The 20,316-nt window shown below is 40.7% G+C and overlaps 1 protein-coding gene and 1 long non-coding RNA gene across 2 annotated transcripts in view; one reads left to right on the top strand and one right to left on the bottom strand.

The window, feature by feature from the left end:
• The window catches only part of LOC132911839 (alpha-2B adrenergic receptor), a 131,072-nt gene that overhangs the window by 23,438 nt on the left and 87,318 nt on the right, over nucleotides 1–20,316 (top strand). The window lies entirely within an intron of this gene.
• LOC132911862 (uncharacterized) overlaps nucleotides 12,563–20,316 on the bottom strand; it is a 102,672-nt gene continuing 94,918 nt past the window's right edge. The window contains exons 3-4 of the long non-coding RNA XR_009659093.1: nucleotides 16,861–17,123; nucleotides 12,563–13,166 (exon numbers count right to left, since the gene is read on the bottom strand). This is a non-coding gene — a long non-coding RNA (uncharacterized LOC132911862). The remainder of the gene's footprint in view (nucleotides 13,167–16,860; nucleotides 17,124–20,316) is intronic.

The raw sequence follows: 20,316 nt of genomic DNA, 5'->3' as shown, positions 1-20,316 counted from the left end.
ATCTTAAGATATAATTAAACGTAGTTCGTAAAAATCAAAGTGGATAATAATTTTATTAATTAATTATACGTATAAATAGTTAACTATGTAGGATATCAATATTTATAACGTTCATAGTATTAAATAACGTTAATTTTCACTTTTATTGGGAAACATGATTGACGTATCCATGTGTGTATATACGTATACATATGTATGTATATCTTTTAATAGTAACTGAACGCGAACGTTTCAAAATTTGTTTAATCGATCATTCTAACTATCAATTTCGAACAATTTTACTATTCACTGCAAATAAAACCACGTAGTAACTACGTAGTTTTATATAAACCACTGGTTGTCAAACTCTCGTGTTGTCCAAATTTCGGACTCGACTGACGTCAATGTAGTATTGCGTCATTCGAAAATTGCGAAGTCAGAAGAAACCGAAATACCCCGTCGTTTATTTCCTGCGGCACCTCTTGGCCAGGAACTGGTGGCGAATCGGCCAATCGGCATGGCCTGGGTCACAAATTAAATCGATACGCACCCGCGTTAAGTCGCCCCGCCGGCCGAGTGCCAGTAGTCAGATCGAGGTCGAGTCGGACGGTGAGAAACGCGCAGATAGACGCCTTTGTCAACACCCGGTGACCGCCTATCAAAAGGCTAAATCACGTCAGCGGATGCTGGCTAGGTTGATAAAAGAAGCAAACTTGAAACCACCGCGAGAAAACAGGAAACGTAGAAAGCGAAGGGTGGAATTCAGTGGATTCCGACGGCGTGTCTTCCCTTTTCTTCTCGGGTTTCTTTCACCCGCTGCTTTTAACCGCTTCAGTCACGACAGTCTTGTTTAGGTTCAACTTCAATCTTCCCAGAAAGTTTTGGAATAATTTCTCGAGAGCAAAGCAACGCTAATGTGCATGGATTTCTAGATTTGTTCCTTTTTCCTGTTAGCATAGAAATGTCAGACAGGCTTTTATTCGGTAAAACGATATCTCAAGTTTTTATTCAGTGAAATAATATCTCAGAGTCTACATATATTCAGCAAAGAAATCGAAGAACTAGAATTCGTTCGAATATGATGATTCAGTTATCAGATGCAACTCTAAGGATGAGTCATCTGCCACTATGAATTATTATTTTTATTTAGAAGAAAAAATAGCCCAGCCGTCAAATATCGCACGCGAGGCATCTAATTGAATCTTCGAAGGGTGAAGAAGTTTGAAGTTCGACGGACTTTACAGGGAGACGATCTTAACTTCCAGGGGCATGTTTTATGACGCGACACGTTTAAAAGGAAATTTCTGACTACCGACCGGAAAGAAACACGGAGGTGAGTAACCATCATAGACGAGACAGGGGTTGATGGGAACCGCACTGAAACTTTTCACGGAACGGTCTTCACGGCGAAAGTTTCTTTTCCGAATTACATTACGGATGATCAGCATACCCTACCGTACTACCGAGAATGAGGATCTGTCATAGAAACAAGCTGCAATCTATAATTGCATAGAATTTGTAGATATCGTGTTGAGAAACAAGAGAGAAAATAAGTCATTGAAACAATTTGCAAAATAGACAAGCAAGTTAAAAGATGGACAAAATATATTCTATTTTATATAATTTACGACAGATTTTGTAATACAAATATCATCGCTCTCTAAATATGATTGCGATACGTGGCTAATTATTAATGTTTTGTCCATTGATATCAGTGTATTCAGTAACGTTGAGAAAGTTGTAGAGTTGACTAAATTATCGCCGATGAATGGATAGAAAATGTGAGGAACTGCGATAAAAGAAAGAAAAATTAATATTAATTCATATGATCAACGTGAAAGTCTATTTTGTAATTTGTTGCATAAGTTGCGTAAAATATTTGACAGGTCATAGAAAAACCTCAAAATTCAATCTGCAAAATGCGATTATATTAGAAGTAAAAATTTTCTGAAATAATTTGTTCTCAAAGAAATATCTCCTCTGGAAATGAAGAAGCAGCGAGTATCGAGCAGGATAAGGAACAAATTGTGAAAACATGACGTACAGGAGACGCGAAACTGCGAACGTGCGCCGCGTAAAATCTACGTTTGTTCCACTGGCGATACGTGGGTGGGTAAATAACGCGGCGGCCTCGAATTTCAGTTTCCGGGACGCGGTATCGGCGACACGTTCGCGTCGCGTTTTTACTCTGGAGGACAGTAATCGGGTGCACGCGTGAAAAACAATTGAACCGGCGCGGCGTCTGTGTCGGCGGAGGCTGCATGCAAAGCGCGTCATTCGGGCTATTAATCGTCCGACCGGTGACGGTGCAATTATATTTTCCACTTTGCTCGGCGCGACTTCTTCCTGCGCGGCTAAATGCCGCTTTCCTGTTGCTCAATTTTTTACCTTTCTCCTCTGTTACAATTCCTTTCCTTGTGTGAACTTTAAGAGAATAGCAAATTTGATGTTACGTTTTGCTGATGTTTTTGAAAAGCAGACGAAAGGGAGAAAGAGAAGGGTGAAAGCAAGGGACAACGAAGGGAGGAAATACAGGAAGGAGAAAAGAGGGACAGATGAATCGTGCTTTTAATTTATGCTATGTATGGAAAAATTCATAAATTATCTAACAGAAAAGGGCATTAACTTTCAAGCAATTAACTCGGCTATGATAATAACTGCAGTAAATTTTAATTAATTCCACGCAGATGACGGCTGATCCGTTAGACAGCTGCAAATTCTTTTTAAAAACATTTTTGAACAATCACATTGTACAGTTCGCAAACAAAGAGTAGCTTTGCGTGATTTATTAATGCGTATATATTTTCGAATCGGACTGGACATAAACGTATATCACGTGTATTTTTGGATATTTCGTCGAACGTGAAACATTTCTATATATCGAACATAATTAATATCGCTTATGATTATTTCTGTAAACAAAGAATTCCGACTACTTTTTATAATTAATGTCCATTTATTTAATTATTGTATTAGTTTATTTATCTGTGCATGTTTTATATTTCTTCCACGATGGATGTATCTCTCAATTTGTCGTAAGAGAATATATTTATCACATTCATAGTTACGGATTATATATGTTTTATTAATAAAGGATTTTTGTAAACATTTTAAGAAAATAAAACATGTATGTTCGTGTACTTTTTATACAAAAATTGCCATTGGAGTACAGATCGAAGTCTCAGATGTAACGTGATCTATAACCAAATTATTAGAACCGCCAGTTTCACAGGATTAAGGTCAAACAATGTTAACAATCTGCCGAGGACAGCTACGACATCTTCTTCGCCGTTGCTCTCAAGTGAAAAATCTGGGTTCGCGGAATATTCACACAATCTGGAGATAAACGTAACTCGGAAAGAAGACGCTTCGCCGGTCATGGATTAATGAAATTTAATTACGGTTGCGGGTATTGTCCCGTAATTACTCGCATCCGAAACATAATTAAAGGCGACCGTAGGCAGACACTGTGCGATCCTTCGCATCGTGACTCCATTTCCGGCCCGGGTATTTACTGTGTCCTCGTAAAGGGACCTTCTCCACTCCCAAAGTAGCAAACCAAATAAGAAACCAAAGAAAACCAAAACAACCAAAGAATAGATAGAAGGAACAAAAATCAACAAACATAAAACGGAAGGAGTCGATAAAAAATGTTGAAGAAGCGTTGAAGAGCTGGTATGGTAAAAATGGTAATTAGTCAAAGAGTCAATGCTCATCGTGTTTATTCGTACTATTCGTTACGATTATTATTTGCATATCGTCTTCGTAAAGTGAAATTACCTTTAGGTGCTTTTAGAGTTTCGCGTTACGGTATTTTCTATTCTTTAGCATATTTTTTCGTGGTAAAATGAAACTTCTCATTCGTAAATAAGTAAAATCGAACAAAAAGTAAAGTAAAAAGACGGTGGTTTGTTAGCCGTGGTACTTCTCAAAGCTCCTTCGAGTTTATATCCAATTTTGATGGTACGAAAATCGAAGTGGTATAACCAGAGTTTCCAAGCAAGGTGTTTGCCCTTTGAGGTTCGTTACAGGTGGCTTGGTTGCAGCTCTTTGTTCCGCCGGACCATCTTTGGTCCGTTTTTTCCTGCCTCGTGGCCACTGCATCCCCTTGCTTTCCCAGCGCAGCGGTTGCACATCTAAGCGCCGTATCTTTTTCTTTTTCGCTCAACGAGCTTCCAACGAGGCTCGGATAAGCCGTAATTCCCCGGCTTTCTTGGTGCGCGAACGACCAGCTCCACGCGGAATTACCGGCTGCAGCCGTGCATTTTCTTCGAGCCGACTCCATCCATCCATTCGAGTCGCCCGGTTTTCACGATCGCGCGGACACCGTTATTTGTACGGATTATTATTTATGTCGCGACCGCGGCTTAAGATGTTGAGTAACGAGGCAGCTTCGCTTTCAGGAAGAATTTCCTCCAGTGCCGGACAGAAAAATTGAGACTGTTCTTTCTAGTAGACCGCTGAGTAATTGAGGATTTAAATGATCGCGATACTTGGATTCTCCGGGCGATTTCTCTCTGTCGTTCCTCTTAACGCCATTCTTACCTCGTCGGATAACGCTTTCTAGACCGTGCATCGTCCCAAAAAGTGGCTCTTTTCGAAGTAAACTTTTCAACGACCCAATTTTCTGACGAATTTACCAGCACCTCGTGCCAGTTAATTACCAAGACAATTGTGTGCTATTTTCTCTCTCACTTGCGGCGAGCAAACTGATATTTTTGCAGAGAGACCAGCGAAATTACGCAAAGTTCGCGTTCGTGGTTCTTGTGACTACGGTATTTATCGTGACGCGACAGAAGCATAGCCCACGGGCTCTCGGGTAGAAACTGTGGAGAGGAAACGCGCTCTTTCGTCGACGGTGAACAATAATATCCATTGCGAGAAAACGAGGAGAATAGCGTTAAACGAACGTGTTGTTAACCAGGACAAATACTCGCCAGGGTCGTGTACGTTTAATGCTAATTATCATATCGAGAATGGCCTAAGCCAGGCTGGGATCACCGTCAGGATTTACGTTATAACGTTTAGACCGGCTTCTCCTGCGCTGATACACACGGGACCACCTTCCTTTGAATTATAATAATTTCAAGAGCCGGCCCCAAAATAGCTCCCAAGAGGGTGGCCGCGAATTAATCGTCCCTCGATATTGTCTACGTTACGTAATGACGTCTAATGACAGTCGGGACGTTCGTTCAATGGCCTTGTTCAGAGATCAGGAACGGCATAGGGGAGTCCTGATGCGTTAGCGTTTGATCACGAACGTTCGTAGAAGTTACAATTTTGATATGTTAGAACGCTATTAATTCTTTGATGCACGAAGTATTCTTTCATCTGCTAGGACAAATTCGTTCAATCGAATCTTCTCCTTAACAGAAATAGGTGTAGTGTAATTTTTCCAAACATATGTACATCTCCGCTCTCCGAGATTTTGATGTATACGGTAGAATTAATAGTACTTATGATTGTATCGAAAATGTTGAAGCGGTCACCACTTCTAAGAAAACTCTACATCTGATCTTTTTAGTTTTCTCAAGCACCGAAACCATCGACAGCGTATAGACGATAGACTGGGACGAGGGCAGACCATAAACAGTAGACAGGCGACGATGGCTTTGGGGCTTTCAGTCATAGGGTGACGCTGTTAGCGTGCGGATCGGAACCAGCTCAAATTATATTTCTACTTGTACTTACACTTCTGTATTAAAATATATTTTCTACTTTACGATTTATCCACGCGTTCCTCTATTTATACATCTAATAACCTCGACAGAAAATATGGAAGATTATTCTAAAGAATGGAAATAGATCGGTTGATGGAGAACGAAAGAAAACGAAAAAGCCAGTTACGTATTTTTCGACATCGTCGTTGATTTTTGCTACAAGTATCTACAGGATTGACTCGTCGATACTTGCAGGCTTCTTAAACGCGAAGGGTTCTCGAGCGTTGTTAGACAGAGTGCAATCTCAGTCGAGAAGTCGTTTTGATTACGCGGGTAAACTTCTTAAACGTCTTAATCTGGAAGCTTTCGCGTAGACAAAGATTTCGCGAACCACCTCGAACTTTGAAGTTCAACGTCAAAACGGCGAACCTCCGAGCAAGATGCCTGGATCGTCTTTGCCATCTTTTGCCTGTCACCGTGCATACGTGCACTCGTGTGACACAGAGGAAACAATAAGAACACAGACTACTAAAAACATAAGAATCTTCCGACGAAAAGAAAATAGCGAAGCGAATACATTCTCCGTGAACTTTACTTAGAAAGTTATAGGATAAAGTTATAGTACGTCCCAGTTATTAGAATCACTCTGTATAGAAAACAATTGAGAATAAACAGCGTAGGTTAACGACACGCGTAATTCGATTGAAACATTTGGATCGTGACTATCTCTGTCCCAACCTTTTCTCTATCATAGCCTTGTTTAAATACACGGATCAAAAAATTTCAATATTCTATATGGACTCCATTCCAAAATTTTCCATCGTCGAAAAAATCTATGTAAATATTTCCAGCGTCGAAATGATCGATCATGTTCATATACATATAGAGCTTGCAAAAAGCTGACACAAATGTTTACTTTGAAGGCATTCTCTGTGCAACGACCGGGAAAGAGTAAATGAAGCCATCCGCGTCGAGGAAACGCTTGCTGTCAGCACGATGCAATTTGCAAGCCATTCCAATCACGTGCACGCACGTGCGACTATAACTCCAGAGAAACGTTAAACAGTTGCTCGTGAGGGATGCAACACCGATCAAAGTGAATCATTTTCTATCGCAATTCGAACCGTACGATGACACATAGTGCGACAAGTAGTGGACAAAAATCGAAACAATCGTTGTTCGATTTTGATCTTGTTATCGATGATAACGTCAGTCTGCAAGTAAGTAATGTACACGATAATTCTCCAAAAAATCGATGGAAGAATTGTGAAAATCGTTTGTACACCAAAATCTACTGAGTTAAACATTAGTTCGTTCATTTATTCTACATTCTTCTTTGTTAAACATTAAACATTGTTAAACATTAAATGAGTTTGAGCAAACACGTGTATAATTTTAATTGCCCAATTAAAAAATTTCTTTCTTTCTTTAAAGAGCAATTTAAGAAAACGATTCAAAGCACGCAATCTTGATTCTAGCATCAAGGTATTGTATTATATTTCTATATAATTTTTCTCTTGCAAACTGCTACACTGGATGTTTTGTATTTTATTATTTTTATTTTTGTGAAATCCATTAATTATCGCAACTTGGTTGAAAAATGGATTTCTCACGACGCTTATCCCAGGAAAATTTTAAAAGTTACAAGAAGATTCTGTTCTTTACCGAATATCAGCACGATATCTGACAAGACGGAACGGAGTACAAGTAATTTCCACATGGCACTTACGAGAAAATGGAAAGATTGTTCGCAGCGTCGGCGTTATTTACTTTAACGTCACCGTGTTACAACGCGGTTAGGCAAAGAAATAAATATTTATGATATTTCAAGCAAGCCAGGAAGCAGAGAAAATACTAACAAAGATTTGACAGACTTTTACTCACGTCGGATTGTGTGGTATCGAGTTTCAAGAAAACTGCACGTTATACGCATTTCTGATCTTTGTTCCGAATCCTCGTTCACATAGCGCACTGTGCGACGTTTCGAGCCACGAATTTTACGGGCTGGCGTTAGTTTACTTGAGGACGGGTAAAAGGGGATCGATACGGTGAACAAAGCGACGACAGAAATTCCTTTTCACCCTTCCGTCGTGCTCGCACCACTCGTCACCGCCCATTTTAAAATGGATCCCGATCTTTCGCGGGCCCGGGACTTGATTAAACGCGGGCCGAGTTTCCGCGATGGAAATACGTCGGCCTGGACGAAAATTGAGAAAGTTCCGCGCGAAATATTAAAGCGGCCGGCTAAATATAAGTGGAGGAACGAGCAGAGCATCCCCGTGGGGCGGGACGATCGATACCGATCGGCGAATCGAAAGCGAAAACGTTTTCAAAATTTAGAAGCATATCTTTTCTCCGCTTCCTTCTTTGTTCTTGATTCTGCCGGATTACAAGCGACGAAAATATTACCAGGCAAACTAAAGATAAACCGTGAGTCAGTGGAAATATTAGAATCGATCGTCGAGCGGGGAAAAGGTTTATAATCAAACCGGTAGAGTTGAGTGCGATCAAAATTGCATCACGATTTATTTTCGAATCTAGTAAAAGGCTTCGTAGAATGTTAATGCAATTTCGCGCGGACCGTAACAATTCTGTATAAATACTTCTGTATAAATACAAGGTAGCTAGAAACAACTAAAGATGACTAAAGCAGGTAACTTGATCTTAAGTTGGTCCGACAAGCAGAGTGCGGTATAATTGCGATGTGGAGAGATGAACGACAGTAGGCAGTTTCTGTAAACCAAGTTCATTCCATTGTCCTCTACAGGCTGAAATTACGATAAGTATACAATATACAAGTTTCTATATATAATTATGCAACTATATAGAAATAGCTATAGTCGAAATTTGAGAGTTATACGAAAGAGTTTATAAATAAATACACAGTGAAGTAATATTAGAGTATCGTCCAAAACGATCTCGCGTCTAAATATTAAAATATCCATTCGAAAATAGCTTCTTGTCTTTGAAAGCGAGCGTCATAGAATTATCTACGAAAATTCTCATATTTTTATTTCTTCGAACGAAACATTCCCGACGATTCTCTATTTTAAGCTGGATCTAATAAATCACCAAAAAGACACGATTCGTCTTACCTACAAAAGCAGTAAAAGAAATAAAAGAAAGGAGGATAAAGCCATTAGATTAACACCGTACGGAATGTGAAATCGCCAAGATAGGCAATAACAATAACGGTCTTCGTTACAGCGTCAGGGTTCATTCGGCACGATAGCTATCGTGAGAAACGAAAGAATTGCGAAACCGGCCGAGGATGACGATGTCGGGGATCGCATTCTCCATTGGAACGAAACGATTCGCCGGCAATTCCGCACGAATACGCACGTAACAACTCGTACATGAATCGTCTATCGACGTGGTGCGCTTTATTAGAACGTGTCAAACGCGCGGCATCCGGTTCCGTTCGAGCACGATCCGCGGATCAACATTTATGGTGCTCGCGGTTTGGAATTCGATATGTAGATAAGAGTTGAAGAGCTTGAGAATGAATATCGAACGATTTGATGGACGATGAGAGGGAAATGTTACTGAAAATGGTAGGAAGTTTATTTAAATTTTCGTAAGGGAGGATTTCTTTGCATCAAATGGAGAGGATATGTGTATCTTTCATCTTATACATATGTATGGAGTGTGATGTAGAGTAGCATAATCCGGAGTTTCAATGGTACAAGACAAGATTAGAGAGCGTAGGAGAATTCCATGTTGTACTGTTGCAGAGCGCCAGGAGCAATATCGTTACCTGTGTCATTTTTAAATATAAAGTGTCTTGTAACAGCCAGAGAAAGAAATAATTTTATATGAGAAATATGTGAAAAGTATGGAATAAAATATTTCGACACTGGCTTTTATTTTTGAGAAAATTACCTTTAAATATTTTGCGTCTGAACTAATATCCTTTGATTTTTAGTCACAGAGTCAAATAAAATTAATTCCGATATTTAAAACAGTCCGCTCTAGCTTCCAATGAAATAAATCACCAGAACACGCTGGAAATTTTCCTCAATACGAGCAGCAGAATTGTGTATTTCAACAGAATAAACAGCATCTTCAACGATCTCTATTATCACCAGATTTATCATGAATATCTTGTTTCATCGCGCGTTTTGATTTACCCGATACAATAAATACAATCATAAACGAAAATACTAATTCAGAACGAAAATTCTTTGACTCCAAACATAATGAATACACAAATATACTCGATGAATATTTAAAATAAAGTTCCCTGGTAACGAAGCCCCGTACGAAGAAATTGCATTTTATATTTCCAGTTTATTTATAAACGAAACATCGTCGATCTCAATGCGCTATAAAGAGAAAGTTTTTCCTGCTGCGAAAGAATCGACCAAGAGCAAGCACTCTAAATGCAATTCCGCGCGCCCGAATCATCCCCTACTCGGCGATCATCTCGACGAGGACGAAGTTGAACGAGGAAAAACGAGGCTCGTTCCCGGAACGAGAAATTACTCGTGAACATTATCGAGACGCGTTTCGTTCCATGAATTCCCGATCTTCATATCGAATTCCTGGTCTGACGCGGATTTCCATAATTTATACGCTTTTAGCCAGTAACCCCCCTTCATATCGCGCAGTGGCTGCGACGACTCAGTTGTCGGCTGAAAATCTCACGACGAGCGATTTTCACCGCCAAATATCTTGCGTGGAGTGACGCGACGCACGATCTCCTTCACCGGAAGGGTGAAAAGCGACCGCGACAACGACGACGACGAGGATGACGACGTCGTTCGCGGCATCACGATTCCACAAGAGCGCGTCTCGCTTCGCTGGAATAACTTATAAGCTTGCACTCCTCGTTTGCTCGTTTCTCTTCCCAACTCGCTTTTTCCCTATTTCGGCGTCTCATTTGCATCGGCCCGTGCCAAGTGCTGCTTGTTCTCAGCCGATTTTCGACCCGCAGACTTTTGACTCGACCGAACCACCTCGCAATGAAACACGGCCAGAGGTATCGTTTGCCCCGACTCCTTTCCGCTGGTATTTCAGAACTTGGTGAACGAATGTTTCGAGTTACTTTGCCTTTCTCTTCGGAATTTTAGACGAAGAAACCACTGTCGTTTTTATAGCAGCGTCGCGTGTTCTTTTAAATCTGCAGTCTTTTTTCAAGATATTAAACCAAAAGTAGAGCACTATTTCGTGCAATAAGGTCGAATATATAAATTCTTTGACAAAAGAATTTTAGTAGGATCGTTTTGTTGCTTATAGAGGTGCTTACGAGAGTCGCGAAGCATTTCCCTCCGTCGTTGTTTCGTAACGAACCTTAACAGCAATTAGTCTGATTGACAAGGACAATTATTTATATATTATAACGCATACAACAGTCAACAATAACGATAAACGCTTCGATACCTACCGATTGACTGCTGATCAACAACGATCGGTTCAGCATTAATATATATATACAGGTGACCGATCGCTTTTAAATATTCAAGCGTTTTCCGCGTTTGAGCTGCGCATAGATAGACAGTTGGCGTAATTCTCAAATCGTTATAAGCGCAATCGTTGAAATGAAATTTATAGAACTCCTTCGTCGTCATTATCGAATCCGTTTATCGTCTACGATTCCATATAATAATTCCTCTAAACTTGTTAGGATCCTATGAAATGGTAATATCTTTCTGACTTTTGTAATTCGATAGCTATCTATACGGGAATACTATTCGATAAAATATCCAAGTAGCTGTAAGTAGATTTTCAAAAGTTGGAAGTACTTGTTCTAAAGTTCGAAACCAGTCTCTGAAGATCGAATACCAGGCAAGTAATATGAATAAACCATAATACCTTGCGAGTAGTATTCGAACCTTGTGAAACAAAAAGGTCGGGTATTGGGTTTGATTCGAGTTGATAAGTATTGAACTTGATACAGTTACTAGCGAAGAGCATCGTCTTAATTAATTATTCTGCTACTAATTGGTTCTTCGATGTACTTATTAGAATTAAAGTCGGTCCTTGGAAGGGCTGGCGCGAAGGAACTCCGGTGAGTTTAATTTCCTCGAAATATTCTTAGATACCTGTCGGCTCTCGCAACTTTCCTCATTAGCCCCACCGGGTCGTTCATTCTGCATTTATTTACCCGACGAAATTCGTTGCATCTTCGTACAAACCGGTAGTCTCGTCTCGAGGGACGAGCTCAACACGAGTCTTGAAACGGTTACGAGAAACGAAACTGAAACGAAACTGAAACGAAATCGCGCGAAACGTCCGTCTCCGCATCCACGTTAACGAACATTGGAAACGTTTCGCTAAAATTCTGCGGACTCCGTCGAAAACGGACTTCCGTGTAAATTTCTGTTTGTAAACGTTCCCCTTTCAATTCAGTTTCAACCTAAAATGAGAGGCTTGTTCAAACACTGAATTTCCAGTAGACCGTAACGTTATAGGTTCCCTAAAAAAAATGGTTCTTTGTTTAGAAACACGTAGATAGAGGTTCATGGAAACGGGATCTTTAAATAGTATAGGCATTGCGATGCATATTTTTTATTTACACGGAACCCACCGAAATATTGCTTTTTTTTTAGGATTTCTATGCGTATGTGCACGCGTTCTTTTTTTTTTTTTTTTTAATTACTGAAAACGTGAAGGTGCTTTCAGAGAAATTAATGTTGACTTTTATTCAAATAGAAATGTAATTACGTGGAGATATATACTTTCGTTCTATTATTTTAAATGCAACTGTTTACGTGTTGTATATCTGGGAACATACGGTACAAATTGATATTTCTACCGAATTAAACAAATAAATATTGAAGGTACGAAGTGACGATATCGGGTATTTTATTTCTGTAGCGAGAAAAAGCACGCACGTGCGTTCTTGGTAATATAAATGTTTACTTTTACCGGAACAGAAACGCTTACGTATTTTACTCGCGTTGCTCTGATTCTAATTTCTAATATATTTATGTACATATTAAAGGTCAGTGGTTCCAGCATTAATTACTTAGTCTGAAAAGGGTAGTCTGAAAGAAACTGAGGCAAACCGTGAAATATATTACTACAAATTTCATATTTCAAATATCTTTGTATCCAACGCAACTATTAATATTAATTAAAATTATTAAAATTATTAACATTTCCTCTAAAAATAACTGAAATCATATATTCTCTATACCTAATCAATTTCACTGTCAAATGATTGAATAAAGTAATAACTTGGCTTATCGTAACGTCACTCCCACGTTGCCTAACCTTTTATCATTCATTACGTTATCGAGCAATAAATAAGAAAATTTAAATTCAGAAAGCACTTCGCGAAGATGAAGATACACGTGTGGGTGTTCTATCGATTCCGTGGAGCACGCTGAATTTCCAGTGACAGCCTGTTACATCGAAGACGAATGATCGCGACGCGCCATTTGATCGCGGAACGAGGCGGCACTTAGGCGAATCTCTAGATCCCTCTCGAAGAATATCCTTCTTCTCTTAGCTCTACTCGCTCTTCCTCGAAAACGTCTCCTTTGTTTCGTGCTTCTGCCCAAGTTCCAGCAGAGGTGTGTTCTCCATGGGGAACTCAGGCATAGTATTTTCTTCGGGAAATACTTAGCAAAAATATGAAGAGCAGATCGAAAGCTCTGGCCCGCTATGTCGAGCAATCTTTTGGCTATCTGTACCCCTTCTCTTCACCCCTTCGTCGCCGTGTAACGTTTACCGCGGGCGGTGTTTCGTCGATCGGGGAAAATATGTCGCGACCAAGCTGTAAGCTCTCTCGTCGTGCCATTTCGAAGCTTCTACGTTAATTATTCATTGATTTGAATGGAAATTATTTGGACAAGTTGGTCCCCGTGTAATGATCGCCCCAGGTCGATGGTTTATTTCGGTCGATCGATTGGAGCAGCATGTTGCGTATAATATTCTATAGATTGTATAATATAATAATTGTTCGTACAACGTGTTCCGGACAGACCTCGTAGGCGAGTGAAATCGGTTAAAATTGATCCGCGCGAACGATGATTTGAAAACGAAATAAACTCGTTAGAAGCTCAAAACTTTTAAGAGTTGTTACCTCGTTTGGAACTTTAGACTGGAAAAAACTTCCATCTTCGATATCATTGCGTATAATAAGACAAGCTTCTCTTCGATTTCCTCTATTCGAATATTTAATGGAAATAAAGCGACGTCTATCGATGGAAATTTTGGTTAACGGTTTCCTTGCATTGCAGTCGCGGTTACATTTCTACTCGATTCTTACAAGGAAATTACCCAGAGATTCGTGCAAATTATTTATCACTCTGATACGAGATTAAGAACATGGAAGAAAAATACAGCGTGCTCGAGAATCTCGGTTTACGTACTTGTGTCGAGATGAAGCAATATTCCTCTTTATCGTCGCGCAGATTTTCCTCCGTCCATAACAACTACAACGAAGAACAGCGTCCTTAAAGAATATACACGTAAAAATATAGCTTGCCTCGTTTACACGCACCTTATTCAAATGAAGGAATAAAGCCCTGTCTTGCTCATCTTGATACAGGAATATTTCACAGCGCCGTTCTCTAGTTAGAGGAAAAACGAAAAGAACTGGAAATACGGGGTGACGTGGAGAGGTCGGATCGAAAATAATTCGGCGATTCGCGGGCAGAAAAAGAACGGGGCTGGCGAGTAAACGAGATGGTCCGCAAAATTCCATCGGACACGAGGATAAATCGAGATAGGACGCTTGGCCGCGTTAACGCAGACAAATCGCCCGCGAATTTCTACGGCTCGCGCTCCACGGACTAATTTCGACCCGACGAATTATAACCGCGTTAAGCGGCGCGAAATACCGTCGCATGAAACTACGATTAACAACGAGAACCGCGGGATAACGGTAATTCGACCGCGATTAAAGCGGCTCGAATCGGCCTTATTCGCCCTTCCTTCGAAAGGAACTCATTAAGGAGCTCGCCCGGCGGAAGAATAAATTTTTGTCTCCCTTAATTGGCGCCATGTTTCTCGTCGCTGTCGCTCGTAAAAAGATGTACAGCGCTCCCTTCACCGACTAGTCTTTTTCAACAGTTTGCGAATCTTTCGAGCGAGTGAGGAAGAGTCCAAAATCTGGAGGAAAGTTGGAATTACTACCCTGCCTCTATCAAAATTCCAAGAATGAGGCATTGAGAGCGAAAGGTGTAACTCTTATACTCGACAAACTGACAAGTTAGAGAACCTGAAGATTCGAAAGTTATGAAAATTTGTGCGCAAATGTCGCTGGTAAGTGATTTGTAACAGAAAGCCATTTTTCGTTGATGCTATAAAACGAATTTAGGGGATGAAACAATGCAGAATTTTATTTCTCGTGAATTATCTTCGGGACGGTGAAAGATATCGGAAAATCTGGATAATACTGTCTTAGAACGATGTCCCCTAAGTTATCTCCGCTATCAACTTTTAACATTGAATTTAATATTTACAATTTCGTAATATTCTGTCTACTTTCTTTTTCGATGTTCCTGATTATACGTGTACCTACACTACTAATATTAAATGTACTAAGTATAGTACTAATATAGTAGTAAAAACTTTATTATACGCTGTACACGTCTCTAAGACGAGAGTTAAGAGTTAAATTTGCAGGGAATCGGTCCTGAAGTAACGCGAGATTACTCCACCGTGTTCCGACGTACTCTTAATCCACCAAGACCATTTCAACGACTAAAATTGGATAGCTCCAGAAAAGTTGGCCTTTAAACGAGATGGCAGAAAACACGTTTGCCATATGTTGGTCTAAAATCCTGCGATATTAATCTTGACACATCACCTACGCGACCTATACTAACCGCTTACAAAAAGCCAAAAGACAGGAGTTAGGAACTCGGTGCAAAATGAATGACCTCGAAGTTGTACATTTACCGAGCAAACTTGCAATGCTGGTGTTCGTAGAGCAAAATAATACATATCGGTTAGTACGATTGCACGGTACCATAACTACCATATTTGCAACAGTAATTAATACCGTGTAATATGCAAATAGGATAAAATCGACGTTACGAAATAATAGTTAATATATCTGGTTGCAGCGGTAAATTATAATTTAATATTAGTTAAACCTTTCAAGCTGATCCTCTTTCACAGGGTGTCGGGGTTTTGTTGTGGGTTTCTGGAAATTTTCACAGCCGGAAAACGCAATCTTGGCTCGCCGCAGACGTGCCATAAGCGCGGCTCAGACTCGTATCTTGTTCGTTTTCCTCTCTCGTCTCTTTTTCTTGAGGCGCTGCGACGAAATTGCAGCTTTCCAACCGGCCGACGCCGTGCCGCTTTCCGCCTGTCGCGAAATGAAAACGATATGCGCTAGTGAGACGCAGGATCGCGCGGTATTCCGTTAGCGAATAACATTCTATAGTCGACTTTGTCACGCTTGTCGAATAAAATTTTGTTTGCAACTGCAGCAGATTCTACGATAGTTGTAGTAAATTTCGTTTTTAATTTAATCCGTGTAAATAGAATATTCGAGGGTTTATTGTTGAAACAAATTCATATTATATAAAATACGTAATATATATACATATGGGTAGAAAATATCCAGTAAATAAAGCCAATAATGAGATTTGTTTTAGATAGTAACATAAATATAAAACGTCTGATCTCGCCGGATCAATTCGCTTGATCTTCTTTTTGTAACAAAAATTTCAATCTCTGCGAATCACTTTAAACATTAAAACCGAGAACTTCCTCCTCTTTCAGTAAATTCCACAAAGTATAAATCCTCAAAAATCATGTGACAAGCTTAACTCCGTGAACTACGATAATTCCTAACAACTGTGCGCCGTATAAAATGCAGAATGAAAATGTAAAATGTAAAATTAATCTCTACAAATAAAATCAACGAACCGATTTTTTGTCAAGTGGAGCCTGTGTATAGACTACTCGAATATTCACTTTTGAATTGCATTTTAATCGTTTTAATTATTCCTACTCTCTCAATAACAAAAACGCGATTTCGCGCTGAAACAAATTTGCACCATATAAACACACATAATAAATGTATGAAAAATACACGTCGCAAAATATCCGCCTGTCTCGCCAATCTCAATAACAAAATCAATAAGGCGCCCAATTCTCGAGTCACTCGACGATACAGCGTTCCCGCGGACGTCAGCGAACAAATGAAAAGCTTGCGGGGTTTTCCGCGGCGCGAAACAGCCATAAACTGGCCAACTATGGTCTTCAGCTGTTACGTGCTAAGAATATTTTCCGATAGAGGTGTCGAATCGTGAACCAGCAGAACTAACCTTATCTCGTAGCTTTCACGCACGGTTCAAGAGTCACGCGCCAGCTTCATGGTTCCACCGTCGCCGATTTCGGTCTCGTCACCTCCTGCTCGCTCCTCCAATGGTATCCTCTCGGTGGTTTCCTTTCCACTCCTGAGGCGATTTCCTGGTACCGGTACTGTTCGAACTATCGGAGAAAGTCGTCCAATCCGCGCACCTTGGACCAGACAATCGAGTCTCATCTCGCCTCACTGGCCAAGCTTCGATTTTCCTGGAAATTTAGGTAATGGCAAGCTTGAAGCTCCCGAATGGATTACGGTGTCTTTTGTGATGCGCGTTAAGCGTGTCAGGAGCCGCGAGACGAATTCGTCTTTCGTGTCACGAGATGGAAAAAGTGGATTTTATTTTAGGAGTTGGATTGGGTTATTCGATTTAGGTCGGTCGATAGTATTGCGATTGGTAGTAGTGGGGGGAAAGTTGTTGAGTGATTAGTTCTTTGGTGTTTCGAAGCTCTGGCTGCTCGAGCGAAGTGGCGCTGGTTTAATGTACGTATGTGCAATTTCAAAAAACTGCAACCTCCGATGCTGGGAGCGTGCGTCAGCAGCCCTTCGCTTCGTTTACGTCACAAATTCGTCAAATCGATTTGACCTTTGATCTTTGCTGTAGTAGACGCTATACCGAGCCCGCCGTGGATGAAATGTATTTTATAGCAACGATGTAAGTCGATCCTCCGTCTCTTTACTTGTCCCGCATTCTTCCTAAACGACTCCGCTTCCGGCTAAATCGAGTTCCCGACCAGAGCCTTGTTACGATTAAATTGAACCAACTTTTTCCTTTTCTTCCATTCCGCAGAACAGAAAGAATTCCCTCTAAAAGGCATAACCTCTTGCGTTGAACGACTGGCCGGTTGGTGCCTTTAAGCCAACGATAAATTCAACATATTTTCAAAGTTAGTATTAGACTTTCCCGTCAGTTGACTACCGACTTCTTCTAAATTTTATTACTCAATATTTTCTCACGTCAATGTGCCTGAATTCATCGTAACAAAAGGAACAATCTGTATAAATTACCCTCGAGAAGTCGATGACTGTTCTAAACGCAATTTCTCCTATTAATTTGCATAGTCGAGTCAATCCCAGCGATAAGACGCTGGGTCTTGTTTACAATTTCATTGCTCACTACGCGAACCTCTGATAAATCGTAGGTGACTCGAAATTTCTCTATCGTTCCCTATAAGACACGAGGAAACAGTAAGAACCGCGAGGTTTCTCGAGATTCGAATCTCTCAGCCTGCGAAAGTTCCTCGGTAGAAAAATAGTTGCAGGTGTCGCAGGAAAAGAAAATTTCGCGATTCGAGGAAGGGGTCGGGCGACGAAGGTTGAAAGTTTGCGAGATGAATCCGCGAGATGAATTCGGTTCGGGGTTGGTGGATGGATAGATGACAGAAAGACGAAGCGACAAAAGGGTGGCGGGAGACAAGCAGGGAATAGGGATGAGGGAAGATGGAAAAGATACAATGACGTCTGAAAGTTTCGGCTACACGTGTTGAGAAGGAAGAAACGTGAACGCAATACTTTCCCGCTGTATGCACGACCCGGCGTCCCTGGAACGGAAAGACGACGAAATTGTGAAATAAGTTTTCGAAAACGAGATTTCTTCCGCGAAGAAATTAAAATGGAAAACCGTCCTATTCTTCGTGCAAAAGTAGGGGTCTCTTTTCTTGTTCTTTTCTACACCATGGAATGATATTCACGAAACAAGAGGCTGTGAGAGAAGGTGAAATAAAGAGGAAATTATACAGTTTGAATGTTGGTAATTCATTTACGGTAAAAGGTGTAAAGATGATTTGTCATAGAGAACTTTTGTGCATATAAAGAAACTTTATTCTGTAAAACATTTCGAAATTACATACTGGTGGAATCTGACAACAAATTTCAAATATCGTTATAACGTATCATTAGACTATAATGACATTCAATCACCGTGGCTATATTGGTTAAATTGGAGACGAAATTTCTAATTTCAAATTTCAAATTTGTCCGATGTAATCACGATAGTTAGATTTCGTTACAATGTTAGTAATGTATCTAGTGTATCAAATTCCGTTTCAAATTTGACTAATACGATCAATAATATAATCAAACAGTCGCGTCTCGTTATACTGTACTAATGAAATTTTAAAATCTCTCGTACAAGACACGTGACATAGATTCCTGAAAGTTGCTGTACGTGTTCGGACACTTTCGTGAGCAACTGTAGCTATTCGTCGAGAACCACGAACGACGAGCGTGGTTCATGCATCGGTGAAACTTTTGATCCGCGTTAGTAGAGGCGAGGAAGGAACGGTTTCCTTCATTACCAGGTTCCTACTCTTCGTGGGCAAAGGACGGTTCCGAACGATCGATGCCGTAAAGGGAAGAGAACAAAACCACCCCCCTCTCTCTCTCTCTCTCTATTCCTATCCCTTTTATTCCTTGCTGTCGCACTCCTTCGTCCCGGCCAAAATTGTTCCCGTGAGCAGCAGCTCGTGAACCCGAGCCCAAGGCTGTAGGGTTCTCGTATCTTATCGAAACCGAGGATCGATATATACAATTCCAGTGTTTCTGCCTTATCTGCGAACACACAGGCGCTGCTCTCTCGTCCACGAGCGTCCTGGTGCCTCGCTGTGAGGCAACAGAGAAAGCGACTATCTGTGTGGCTCGATGGAAAAGGTGGTCGTGACCTTCGTGCACGTGTCACCGAACGTGATCGACGGGTTTCATTAGTTGGCCTGGCGACGATCAACGGTGAAGAGGGTTTTTAACGACGAGCCGTTTGTTGCTAACCCGTTAAGTCCTGGTGGCCTGGTTCGACGAGACTGATGAACCGCAGCGTAGGCTCACCGGGAAGAAAGAACGACCCTCTGCCGAACGGTTACTCTTTCATTTATCATCGTAATCAGGAAGAACTCGAAGGATGAATGGTTTAATACGGATTGAATTTCTTGGAATTAATGCGTTTAGTCCGATCCACTTCGAAGAGATTTCGAGGACGATTTCTTCTTAGAAACGTGGGAATCGAGGAGAAAGGATTTTAGAGAAGGAAATGGAGGTGTCGGTGGGCGAGAACTGGAAAGTGTACCCGAACACTAATGAGAATGGAAAAGAAGTCCTGGGTGATTTTGGTTCTTAGCTGTTCCTCAGCAGACATTCGGACGTCTCGGGTGTCTGAATCGCTCATCGCGAGCACGCAAATCCAATTTGTCCGCGAGATGTTTGTTGGTCTTCCTAGAAATTACTCCGTTCGATGAGATTGGCGAGGGAATGATGAAACTGTGCCGCGATAAACAGAATGACACCGATGTAAGAGAAAATAAGATAACAAGCAGAGCTACGTCAAGGGATATAAATCCTTGACGCCGGAAGAGATCTCGAGCTTTGTAGACACTTAATCAATTCAATTGCCGGTCATCAGGGAAACGCCTG

Source organism: Bombus pascuorum, chromosome 11 (assembly GCF_905332965.1).
Source record: "Bombus pascuorum chromosome 11, iyBomPasc1.1, whole genome shotgun sequence".
In the NCBI taxonomy this organism is placed as follows: Eukaryota; Metazoa; Arthropoda; class Insecta; order Hymenoptera; family Apidae; genus Bombus; species Bombus pascuorum.
The sequence above is the reverse complement of the archived record's forward strand: the minus strand, read 5'-3'. Positions and strand labels throughout refer to the sequence as shown.